Source organism: Macaca thibetana, chromosome 6, assembly GCF_024542745.1.
Source record: "Macaca thibetana thibetana isolate TM-01 chromosome 6, ASM2454274v1, whole genome shotgun sequence".
NCBI classification, from domain to species: Eukaryota; Metazoa; Chordata; class Mammalia; order Primates; family Cercopithecidae; genus Macaca; species Macaca thibetana.
In genome coordinates this window covers 86,368,833-86,382,399 of record NC_065583.1, presented here as the reverse complement: position 1 = coordinate 86,382,399, position 13,567 = coordinate 86,368,833, and the positions used below count along the sequence as shown (strand labels likewise).

The following is a 13,567-nucleotide window of genomic DNA, read 5'->3' as shown; positions in this document are numbered from 1 at the left end:
AGGGATGGAGAAAGATATTCCATACCAATGGGAACAAGAAAGAGCTAAAGTGGCTATACCTATATCAGACAAAGTAGATTTCAAGACAAAAACCATAAGGAGAGACAAAGAAAATCACTAGATAATGATAAAAGGGTCAATTCAGCATAAGATATAACAATTGTAAATATGCATGCACCAAACAGTGCAGCATCCTGATATATAAAGCAAATGCTATTAGAACGAAAGACAGACATAGACTCCAATAAAATAATAGCTGGAGATTTCAACATCCCACTTTTGTCATTGGACAGATCTTCCAGACAGAAAATCAACAAAGACACATTGAACTTAATCTGCACTACAGAACGCATGGACCTACTATGTATTTAGAGAACATTTTATCCAACAGCTGAACATTTTATCCAACATTATTTTCCACAGCACATGGATCATTTGCAAAGACAGATCATATGTTAGGTCACAAAACAAGTCTTAAAACAGTCAAGAAAATTGAAATAACATCAAGCAGCTTCCCTGACCACAATGGAATCAAACTAGAAATCAATAACAAGAGAGATTTGGGGAACTATGCAAACATACGGAAATTTAAAAATATACTCCTGAATAATCAGTGAGTCACTGAAGACATTAGAAAGAAAATGGAAAAATATATTGAAACAAATGATCATAGAAATGCAACCTACCAAAACCTGTGGGATACAGCAAAAGTAGTACTAAGAAGAAAGCTTATAATTATATGTGGCTACATCAAAAAAATAAAAACTTTAAATAAGCCAGCTAACAATGCATCTTTAAAAGTTAGAAAAGCAAGAGCAAACCAAACCCAAAATTAGTAGAAGAAAAGAAATAATAAAGTTCAGAGCATAAATAAATAAATTTGAAACAAAACAAAAGAAAAGATCAAAAAGTGCAAAGTTGGTTTTCTGAAAAGATAAAGAAAATGGACAAACTTTTAGCCAGACTGAGAAAAAAATAGAGAAGACTCAAATAAATAAAATCAACAATTATAATTTATAATTATATTTTATAATTATATTTTATAATTATATTTTATAATTATAATTTTATAATTATAATTATAATGTTATAACTAATACTGCAGAAATCCAAAGAATCATTAGTGGCTACTATAAGCAACTATCTGCAATAAATTGGAAAATCCAGAAGAAATGGATAAATTCCTACATGCATAAAACCTATTAAGACTGAACCATGAAGAAATCCAAAATCTGAATAATCCAACAACAAGTAAGGAGATGAAAGCCATAATAAAATGTCTCCCAGCTAAGAAAAGTCCAGGACTCAGTGGCTTCACTGCTGAATTTCATTAAACATTTAAAGAAGAACGAATATCAATCCTACTCAAATGATTCAGAAAAATAAAGGAGGAGGGAATACTTCCAAAGTCATTCTGCAAGGCCAGTGTTACCCTGATACCAAAATCAGACAAAGACACATAAAAAAGAAGAAAATGACAGGCCAATATCACTTATGAATATTGATCCAGAAATTCTCAACAAAATACCAGCAAACTGAATTCAACAGTACATTATGATGATCATTCATCATGACCAAGCGGGATTTATCCCATGGATGCAAGGAGGGTACTATATATGCAAATCAATCAATGGGATGCATCATACCAACAGAATGAAGAACAAAAACCATATAATCATTTCAACTGATGTTGAAAAAACATTTGATAAAATTCAACATCCCTTCATCACAAAAACTCTCAAAAAAATGGATATAGAAGACACATACCTCAACATAATAAAAGCCATATACAACAGGTCTATAAATAGTATAATACTGAATGGGGAAAAACTGAAAGCCTCTTCTCTAAGATTGGGAACATGACAAGGATGCTCATTTTCACTACTGTTATTTAACACAGTACTAGAAGTCCTAGCTGGAGCAGTCAGACCAGAGAAAGAAACAAGGGCATCCAAATTGGAAAGGAAGAAGTCAAATTATCCCTGTTTGCAGATGATATGATCTTAAATCTGGAAAAACCTAAAGACTTCCCCCAAAAACTATTAGAACTGATAAACAAATTCGATAAAGTTGCAGGAGACAAAATTAACAAACAAAAACCAGTAGCATTTCTGTATGCCAAAAGCAAACATCTGAAGAACAAATCAAGAATGTAATTCCATTTACAATAACCACAAATAAAATGAAATACCTAGGAATTAACTTGAAGCAGTGAAAGATCTGTACAGTGAAAACTATAAAGCATAGAATGCAAGAGAGAAAAGAAGACACACAAAAATGAAAGATATCCCATGGTCATGGATTGGAAGAATTAATATTGCTAAAATGTCCATACTAACCAAAGCAACCTATACATTTAATGTAATCCTTATCAAAATATCAATGACATTCTTCATAGAAATAGAAAAAAAAAAATCCTAAAATTTAAATAGAACCATAAAAGACCCAGAATAGTCAAAGTTATCCTAAACAAAAATAACAAAAGTGGAAGAATCATGTTACCTGACTTTATCTTACAGAACTACAGTAACATGGTACTGGCATAAAAAGAGACACATGGATCAGTGAAAGAGAATAGAGAACGCAGAGATTAATCCATACATCTATAGTGAATTCATTTTTGACAAAGGTGCCAAGAAGATATTCTGGAGAAAGGACAGCGTCTTCAATAAATGGTGTGGGTCAAACTGGATATCCATATGCAAAAAAAGAAAGAAAAAGAAACTGTACTCCTATCTCTCACCATACATAAAAATCAAATCAAAATGAATTAAAAATTAAATCTAAGACCTCAAGCTATGAAATTACTAAAAGAAAACATTGAGAAAAGTCTCCAGGACACTGGACTGGGCAAAGATTTCTTGAGTAATACCCTACAAGTTCAGGCAATCAAACCATAAATGGACAAACTGGATCACATCAAACTGAAAAGCTTCTGAACAGCAAAGTAAGCAATCAACAAAGTGAAAAGACAACCCACAAAATGGGAAAAAAGATTTGCAAACTATCCATCTGACGAGTGGTTAATAATCAGAATATATAAGGAGCTCAAACGACTCTATAGGAAAAAAACTTATGATCTGAATTGAAAATAGGCAAAAGATCTGAATAAACATGTCTCAAAAGAAGACATAAAGATGGAAAACAGGTATATGAAATGGTGCTCAACATCATTGATCATCAGAGAAATGCAAATCAAAACAATGAGATATCATCTCATCCCAATTAAAATGGCTTATATCCAAAAGACAGGCAATAACAAATACTGGCAAGGATATAGAGAAAAGGAAACCCTCGCACACTCTGGGCGGGAATGTAAATTAGTACAACCACTATGGAGAATAGTCTGGAGGTTCCTCGATAAACTGAAAATAGAGCTACCATAGTATCCAACAATTCCACTCCTAGGTATACGCCCAAAAGAACGGAATTCAGTATATTGAAGAGATATCTGCCTTTCCATGTGGATTACAGCACTATTCACAATAGCCAAGATTTGGAATCAATCTAAGTATCCATCAACAGATGAATAAAGAAAATGTGATACATATACACATAGAGTACTATTCAGCTATAAAATAATGAGTTCTTGTGATTTGCAACAACATAAATGGAACCGGAGGTCACTGGGTTAAGTGAAATAAGCCAGGCACAGAAAGAGGAACTTCACATGTCCTCATTTATTTGTGGGCACTAAAAATTAAAATAAGTAGAAGGATGGTTGCCAGAGGCTGGGAAAGTTAGTGGGGAGATGAGAAGAAAGTGCAGATGGTTAATGGGTTCAAAAATACAGTTAGCATAAAACCTAGTATTTGATAGCACAACAGGGTGACTATAGTACATTTTTAACTGTACATTTTTAAATAACTCAAGGAGTATAATTAAATTGTTTTTAACACAAAGGATAAATGCTTGAGGTGATGAATACCCCATTTACCCTGATCTGATTAATACACATTACATGCCTATATCAAAACATCTCTTGTAACTCATAAATATGTATCTACTATGTACCCACAAAAATTAAAAATAAAATCTGGCTAGCACAACTAAAAACAATGGGGGAACAGAATATAATATGTAAAGAGTCTGATTTTTCTTATCCACTGGATTAGGAAAAGAACAGCAAATAAGATTTATGAGCTTAGACTCATTGTAGGCCTCTCCTTAAATAAATGTCGCTGAGGATCCATAATGTGTACTTCAGAAAAGAAAATATTTTTCTTTTAAGAAATGACATGCACCCTGAGTTTTCCAAGAAAAACATCCACCTCTTTCCATGTGAAATGTTTGTCACTCCCTTTCACTGAAGATATTATTGGGCTTCTACAGGAGAGGTAGAATTTATCATTCAGCACAAGATATACACTTTGGGTTTCCAAGAAAGTATTTGGATTGTAACAAGCTCTGATTTTTTCAAACAAGCCCATGTATCAATGTAAAAATAAGGGTTTTCTTAGACATTCTTGGATGTCTAAATGCCTAAAGAAGTGGTTCTTAAGGGTAACACATACACATTTAAGAGTAATATACTATTTGTATACCCCACCTGGAGCCTGAGAGATGCCACAAAGGCCCCAGCTGACTAAGACCTTTATCCATCCAGCAGTTATCTACTGTGGTGAAGCTTAGATCTCAGATAAACAAAGATTTAAGATGAATTTTTACTTCTCAATTTTCATCTAACTGCCTCTAGCTGACTGGCATACTCTACTTTGGAAAGTTTTCAGATTTGAACCATAGGTGGGTGTGGTGGATAAAGATGAGCGAGCTGACAGATTTGTGTGGGAAAGCACATGCTATCTGTCAGACTATCTTTATAAAATGGAAAAAGGCACTTTATAAATGAGAAAATCTGGCTCAAAAAGTATATGGATTAAACACATAAATCTCTTACTGGTTTTGTTTCTCTGGAGAACCTTGACTAATACAGATGTCTGTTAGATGTTAGGTTCTGAAATGTAGTACTTGCTTGTTTGAATATGAGTAAGATTCCAGAACTCCATTCTGATCTGTTATCTCATTAAAATGACCCTGAAGTACAGTAGTCCTTCTCCTTTTCATCACTGGCATTTATGAAGCATATACTGGGGGTAAAGTCCTATCCTAGCCTTTACAGGAAAGCAAAAGCATAATTCCTATGTTTGTAGAACTTATACTCTATATTATTTCCCTCAAATATATGATCCCACTCTGTAAGGTTCTGTCATGGCTAAACCACTTAGTCCAAATTATTCACTAGGAATATAAAAAGTGGTTGGAGACCTCAAAGATATTTATCTCAATATTTTCCTTCTCTTCTTATATTACCTGAGGACTTTCATCTTCTGCACACCTTTTTATTTTGTTTTGTTAGAATTGAAAAGTACTTTTATCTGGACATCAAAGCTATCACTTCACCAAGAACAGGTTATAGCTAAATCATAACATCTCTCTTTGAATATCCTTCAGTAGTGATCAGAGATCAAGAATAAAGTGCAATGAACTTTTATTCTTAAACGGCAAAACATTTTAAGGGTCAAGGATTTTTTCAATACTGATACTACACACACTGAAAATTTGGATGTGTTATGTTTTGTGCAGAAGGGAAAGGAGTAATACCCATCAATTATTAGAAAGTCCATTGTGCAACTCTTGACTGTTGTATCTTCCAACCTAATCATTTGTTTAATTGATGTTAGTTACAGTTTTTTTTCATGTCATAAGTTTATTGACAAACATATCTAATATGCCATGAGTTAGAGTTTGATCCATTTCCAGAGGCTGTATCTCTTAAAATGCTCTTCATATCTGTTAAATGGACGAACTGAAACATCCTTATGATTTAAGCAGTTGGTGTCTTACTATAAGGAAGGGTGCAGCAAATGCAGATCCAAAGTACAAACACAACTAGTAACGCCCACTTGTTTTCCACTGAAAATGGCAATTCTTTCCAGGGGCCTCCTCATAGTGGCTCCTACGACCACAGAGGTTGTGAACCTCCGGATGCCGTGGCCCAACATAGCGCTGCTGGAAGCTCTGCGAAAGGCGCAGAGACCGAGGACGGATGAAATGGTGGCATCTCCGATGTTAGTTACATTTTTAAGGTGCTTAAATGATTCAAGTATATATTTGTTAACTTCCAAGTGGATCATCTGTCTGGTTTGAGTTTTGGTGGAACAATTTTAAACATACTATCTATTATCTTTCTTTTTTTTTTTTTTTTTTTTTTTTTTTTGAGACGGAGTCTCGCTCTGTCGCCCGGGCTGGAGTGCAATGGCCGGATCTCAGCTCACTGCAAGCTCCGCCTCCCGGGTTCACGCCATTCTCCTGCCTCAGCCTCCCGAGTAGCTGGGACTACAGGCGCCCGCCACCTCGCCCGGCTAGTTTTTTGTATTTTTTTAAGTAGAGACGAGGTTTCACCGGGTTAGCCAGGATGGTCTCGATCTCCTGACCTCGTGATCCACCCGTCTCGGCCTCCCAAAGTGCTGGGATTACAGGCTTGAGCCACCGTGCCCGGCCTAAACATACTATCTATTATAATGAGGACAGAGCAACAATATGATCACCATCTAATGTCTGCTGTTAGCTAATTGACCTTAGCTGCCACCTGAATCTCCATGCCTTTTCTCCTGATGACTCTTCTACCTGGAATCTGCTAGCCCCAACCTTCCCCTGGCAGTCTCCTTGTTGCTGAGACGTCAGCTCAAATGTTGCCAATTTAGCAAGACTTTCTCTGGCCAATCTAAGTATTCTCCATCCCCACACAAAGACACTATGAAATAAGTGTCTTATTTTACTCCTAACACTCTTTACTACCTGATTCTTTTTCATTTTATTTATTTGTTGTATTCTTTTTAAGGAAATGATAACCTTATGAGTACAGATATTGTGCCTTATTGACTGGTGTATCCCAAGTGTTTGAAATGGCATTTGGAACACAGTAAATGCACAATCAGGGAATAAATGAATGAAATCATATACATAAACTATATGTTTTGAAATACAACTTATCAGGTCTGAAAAAGCCAATTCAATTCACTCGTTTTTCATTGACTTAATTTGTACATATCAAATGTTTAATTATCCGAGAAAATCTTCTTCAACTTCTCTCCAAATTACTTCTCTTCAATTACTCCAAAACTGCAAGCATCGTATGCAGAGTTATTCTACAAAAAATCCTTATAAAAATCTAACACAGAGCTATGAAGAAAGATAACATCATATCAAACTTTCTTTTGTGCCTTTTTGTTTTTTTAACATAATTTCAGTAAAGAACAGAGCTGACCTATGCAATAAATTGGTTTTTTGTTTGGCTTTAAATTTCTACCACACGCTAGAGCTAGCGGGGGAGAAAAGGGAGTGAGAAGATACTCAGATGAAACGAACAGAATCTCTTACCACCAGGCCTGCACAGTTGAATGAGAGGGTCAACAGAGAAATCAGTTACCTCTATGTTTAATGACATCAGAGGTAGGCTGAAGACCCCAGCTGCAGACAATTTCTGTGTTCCTCCCACTTATTGATTAGTATCAATAATGATGAAGGTACAATAGTTGTATCTGAGAGCTACTTGTGTTTAACTTGGCTCATATTAAAGAAATGAAGGCAAGTCATAAATAAAAGCCACAAAGAACATTCAGAAAACCATGCATGCATTTATTTTTAACTTTCATGTACCCAATGGTCTGTTTAAAGGAAAACTCTACCTCAATGAAAACCATAGGTCCACAAACATTCCCAAATATAATTTCCAAAATCAGTTTTTTAGACATATAAACACCCTCTGCGTGCACACATATGCATCTTCTTATACTTAATGACAGACTTGATACTCTAGAACTTTGAAATTTTGATATTTGTGTGTCATTATTTTATCGCACTTTGACAAGTTGAAGCAGGTAAGTTCTGGGATTATGCTATACTACATCTGCAAGGTACATTTTCATATATAGAGGTGACTGTTTACACTTTTGGTTAATATACAGTATGTGAAGCATCTAAGGGCTTTTTTTCTCAATAAATGGCAAATCCTTTTAATAAATTCAATGTGCCCACTTCATTTAATTTTTGAAAATGCCTCTAGTGAGAAAAAATATGTAATATAAAAGCAAATCTATTTTCTCTACTTTAGAAATCAATGGAAACCACAAATTTTAAAATAATCATGTTTCATTATGTATGATTTTTCTTTAACGATTCCCTTGAGCTCTCCATGTTACTGAAGGAAGTCAAAGCAGCAGGTTGAGCTACCTTTTTAGGAGTGATTTTTCATGAGAGAGCAATGCAAGTAAGAACATCATCCTTTTTGATGATTTCAGAAATATAGCAGGCAAATTCCTCATCTAGCCTTCAATAAATATTAATGCCATTTGGATGGTGAATAAAATATTCTTGAAGGGTCTGTGACCAGATAAACCAGTATTAGATCTAAAAAGTGGTTTTACCCATTGATATCTAGCCATCAAATGAAAAGAAAAAAGACTTTTACTCATTCATCTGTTCATTCCACCAGTATTTTGGGGGTATCCATTGAATCACAAGCAGAAAGTGCTCTTCAGTGGGATACTCAGGGTTGACATTCTACAACTAAGGCACAGGGACACCGACACAGAGCAGACCTGCAACAGTGCCAGGGCAGATTCTGGGGGCTATTTAGTCCTTCTGCTGCTGGAGAATGAGGAAATCTGGGGAGCCCTGGGTAGGTTCAGGGCAGTGGAGGTGGTGATGCAGTCTTGGGCAACTTGGAAGAGCATCTATTTGCCAAGGAGTGAGGAAGTACTTCAACATTCTAACAACCCACTGAGTCATTAAGGAGCACAGAGGAGGTGTACTGACCCCAGACTGCGGGCTTGTGAATGTAGGGGTCAGTGTCCAGGTAAAAGAACCAGGGAAGGAAGCTCCTAAAACATCAAATGAGAGTGAGTGGTCAGCAGATGACTCCAACCACTACTTATCCTTCAACTTTTTACCTTTACAGTCAAAAGTGACCTCCAAAAACCTCAAATTGAAAATAACCCAGACTGGGCCTACAAGCAGATGTATATGATTTAACTGCAAAGATTGAGGCATAATGTCTGAGGGGGACTGGAGCTATAAAGTGCTGGTGCAATCTGAATGGGAGGCAGGGAGGAGAGAAAGACAAGGCTGGAGAGCTGGGCAGTGACCGGATGGTAGGTGCTCTTCCGCACCTTGTTACAGAGGGCTTAGGCTCCAACAAGTTATACTAGAAAGCCATGGGAGTGCTTAAAACAGGAAAACGACATGCCTAGATAAGTATTTTCGACAGTTCACTCTGGCTTCTATGCAGGGGTTGGCTTGAGGAGCCAAATGGTAAAGGTTAGAAGGCTAAACAGGAGGAAGTGTAATCAGTAGTGAATACCCTGCACTTCTCTACAGCTCCATGGCAAGGTCCATGACCATGATCAAAGCTAGTTATGGTGGCCCAAACCACAAGAAGAGATGAGAACTTTGGAAAATAATCTAGCAGTTCTTCAAAGTATCTGTCAATGACTAGATGTAGAATTACCATATGGCCCAGCAATTTTACTCTAAAGTATATGCGCAAGAGAAATAAAAAAATATGTACACACAAAACTGTACGTGAACATTCACTTTAGCATTATGTGTAATAGTCAAAAAGTGGATCATCTCAAATGTCCATCAACTGATGAATGGGTAAGCAGAATGTGGTACACATGTACATGGGAATATTTAGTCATAAAAGAAATGAAGTACTGATACATGCTACAACATAAATGAACCTTAAAAATATGGTGCTAAGTGAAACAAGCCAGTCACAAAGGGCCACGTATTGTATGATTTCATTTGTATGAAATATTCAGAATAGGCAAATCTATGGAGACAGAAAGTGGATTAGTGGTTGCTTATGACTGAGGGAGGGGAGGAAGGATGGAGAGATTGGGGGTGATAACTAAGGGGCACAGGATTTCTTCTCGGGTGAATGAAAACATTCTAATGTGGACTGTGTGATCGATGCTCAACTCTGTGAATATACCAAAAGGCAATGAATTATATCCTTCCAACGAATGAATTGAACAGTATGTGAATTATATCTCAACAAAGCTGTTTACAAAAACGTGTGTATGAGAGCCCTTTCAACAATAACAAAAACAACAACAATGTAAAGTGGCCCTACAGTGGCAACCCGGGGAATACCAACATTTCAGCAGCAAGAGGAATAAGAAATGCCCCAAAAGAGACAAAGGAGAAAAATAACTGGAAAAGTTTGGGAATGAAGAGAACTAAGGGAGCAAAAGATGCCTAAATATACAATGTCTCAGGTTTTATTGGGAAAATGAAATTATATCAATACTTATGAAATAGTAAGGAAACCAAAGTATCCAGTTTCTTCAAAAGATCAAAGAAAGACTCTTTACTAAACTTCATGCAAGGTTAAAGTAAATACTAGCTCAAGAACATCTCACAGGAGAGGGATAGCAGTGGGGGCAAAAATCAAGTTATTGGATTTTTATTTTCCAGTGCTTCTTTATCTGAAGCAAGTTTTATCAATTTTATCAAGTGCACCGGATAAATGTAACTCAAAAAACGATCTGACTGAAGTGTGTTCTCCTAGATGGTTCATCACACTTGGTCTTCATTTAGCCTCTGTCAAGAGTAGTTACGTAACCTGTGAAATAAAGGCATGTAGCAGAGCAGGGCTCCACAGTATTTTTGTGAGTGTGTTGGTTAATTTTCTGTGTCAACTTGACAGGGCTAAGGGAGGCCCAAACAGATGGTAAAACATTACTCCTGAGTATGTCTGTGAGTATATTTCTAGAAGAGATTAGCATTTAAATCAGTAAACTGAGTACAGAAGATCAATGTAGACAGATTTATTCAATCCTTGAGGGCTCAGAGACAACAAAAAGGCAGAGGATGGGCACATTTTCTTTCTTTCCTTTTCTTTTCTTTGTTTTTTTTTTTTTTTTTTTTTTTTTTTTTTTTTTTTTTTTTTTTTTTTGAGACAGTCTGGCTCTGTCACCCAGGCTGGAGTACAGTGGCATGATCTAGGCTCACTGCAACCTCCACCTCCTGGGTTCAAGCAATTCTCTCTGCCTCAGCTTCCCGAGTAGCTGGGATTACAGGCACCTGCCACCACACCTGGCTAATTTACGTATTTTTAGTAGAGGCAGGGTTTCGCCATGTTGGCCAGGCTGGTCTCAAACTCCTGACCTCAGGTGATCCACCTGCCTCAGCCTCCCAATGTACTAAGATCACAGGTGTGAGCCACCCGGCCCAGCCAGAGGATGGGGAGATTTTCTGTCTCTCTCCTTGAATTGGAACATCCATCTTCTCCTGTCCTTGGATGTCAGTACTTCTGCTTTTCAGACCTTTGAACTCCAGATTTACACCAGTACCACACCCGTGCTCCCCAGCTTCTCGGACATTAGAACTAGGACTGAATTATACCACTGACTTTCCTGGCTCTCTGGCCTGCAGACAACAGATCACAGGACTTCTCAGCTTCCATAATGAGGAACCAATTCCCATAATAAACTCCTATTATATATCTATGTAAATCCTATTGATTATGTTGAAGAAGCCTGATTAATACAGTAAGAAAAATGTGTCTCTGATCTCCCACCTCCTGGAATCTTTGGGGTAAATGAAGTGGGATGGGGTTCTGATGGGTAAGTTCATAAGCAAAGCACTAGTGCTTCATTTCCACTGAGAAGAGGCACAAAATGGGGAGTGAGAGAGACAGGTAGCAGCAACAACTGGTTTGTATGTATGCTGGGGTAAAGTTTTAAATTATTTTGGTAGCTAACAACCAGTAAGATATGGATCCCAGACCCAGCTTATTTTTCAGTGTATTGGTTTGCTAAGGCTGCTGTAACAAAATGTCACAGCATGGGTAGCTTAAACAGAGATGCATTTTCTCACAATCCTGGAAGCTAGAAGTCCAAGATCAAAGTGTTGGCAGGGTTGGTTTCTTCTGAGGCCTCTTTCCTTGGCTTGTTGATGGCTGTCTTCTCCCTGTGTCCCTCTGTGTGTCTGTGGCCAAATTTCTTCCTCTTAGAAGGATCCCAGTCATATGGGATTATCACCCACCCTAATGATTTCATTTCAGTTTAATTACCCTTTTAAAGGTCTTATTTTCAAATACAGTCACATTCTGAAGTGTTGGGGGTTAGGACTTCAACATATGAATTTTTAGGAATGGGGACACAATTGGCTAGGTGCAAGGAATTAGAATTTCAGGGTAAGAATTATTCAATCAATAAATTATTTTACTGTCTTTACGTTTGTTTGAGGAAAACTCCAGGACATGTTTTGGTTTTGTTTTGTTTTAACAAAGTTAATCTAACCCATGCTTAAAAATTAGGTGGTTCACAATATTCAATCCATTCTGAGAACTGCTGGTGGCCAATGTTGCTGTCAATCATTTCCCTTTGCCCCACTGAGATACTCTCAGGCTCTTTGATGGTAACAGAGGAACAAATAGAGTGCTTTTCCAGATCTCAATGTTGTCAGAGTTGCCTTTGACAACAAGGAAGGAAACCTTGCCTTTCTTGCACTACTTGTGCATAACTCTCAACTCTGAGGCACTGCAAGCAGGAGCAAGAGAGAAACATCAAGGCTGAGCATGGGAGAAACACAATTGTTAATAAAGCCAGGCTGAGCCCCTGAAAATGCAAAGCAAGGAGACTGGGCTTGATTTTAATAGACCTGATTCTGTTCATGTGGCTAGATTTTGTTGCTGAGGACTTTTCCTTTCCTCACTGGATCAAAAGATTGTGAGAGCTAAAAATATAACTCAAGAGTTAAAACTATTTAGTTTACAAGGCTGCGATCATGGAATGAAAAAGAGGGGCCAGGTTTTGGTTTTATGATGTTAGGTGCATTTATGATGTTAGGTGTACCAAGTCTGGTACATTCCTTAACATCTTTACTCTGATCTATTTTTTTTTTCTTTTTTGTCATTGTAGTTATACTTCTTTTTTTTTTTTTTTTTTTTTTTTTGAGACGGAGTCTTGCTCTGTCGCCCAGGCTGGAGTGCAGTGGCCCAGTCTCGGCTCACTGCAAGCTCTGCCTCCGGGGTTCACGCCATTCTCCTGCCTCAGCCTCCCAAGTAGCTAGGACTATAGGCGCCCACCACCGTGCATGGTTAATTTTTTGTATTTTTAGTAGAGACAGGGTTTCACCGTGGTCTTGATCTCCTGACCTCATGATCCACCTGCCTCAGCCTCCAACAGTGCTGGGATTAGAGGCGTGAGCCACCACGCCCAACCCATTGTTGTTATACTTCTAACATAATTTATGATTTCTTTACTTATTTCATTTACTCTTTATCTCTCTACACGATACTAAAATGTAAATTCCTCTAGGACAGGGATCTCTGTTTCATTCCTTGATCTATCCCAAGCACCTAAAATAGAACTGGTCCCAGAGAAGTCATTGAATAAAGGCTGGTTGAATTAATGAATAAATATATCTCATTAAATGAAGCAAACTGATTTTTTAAAACATGCATTCCAAAATTCTAATTACTTAAGTGTGTTGTCCTTTGAAATTGTCACCTTGGGGACTCTATGCTTATTCCAATGATGCTATTACTCAAAAA

The 13,567-nt window shown here is 37.2% G+C and overlaps 1 protein-coding gene and 1 pseudogene across 7 annotated transcripts in view; both read right to left on the bottom strand.

The window, feature by feature from the left end:
* Positions 1-13,567, bottom strand: part of MCTP1 (multiple C2 and transmembrane domain containing 1) — a 594,209-nt gene that overhangs the window by 429,995 nt on the left and 150,647 nt on the right. The window lies entirely within an intron of this gene.
* Positions 1,094-6,178, bottom strand: LOC126956966 (cytochrome c oxidase subunit 7C, mitochondrial-like; annotated as a pseudogene).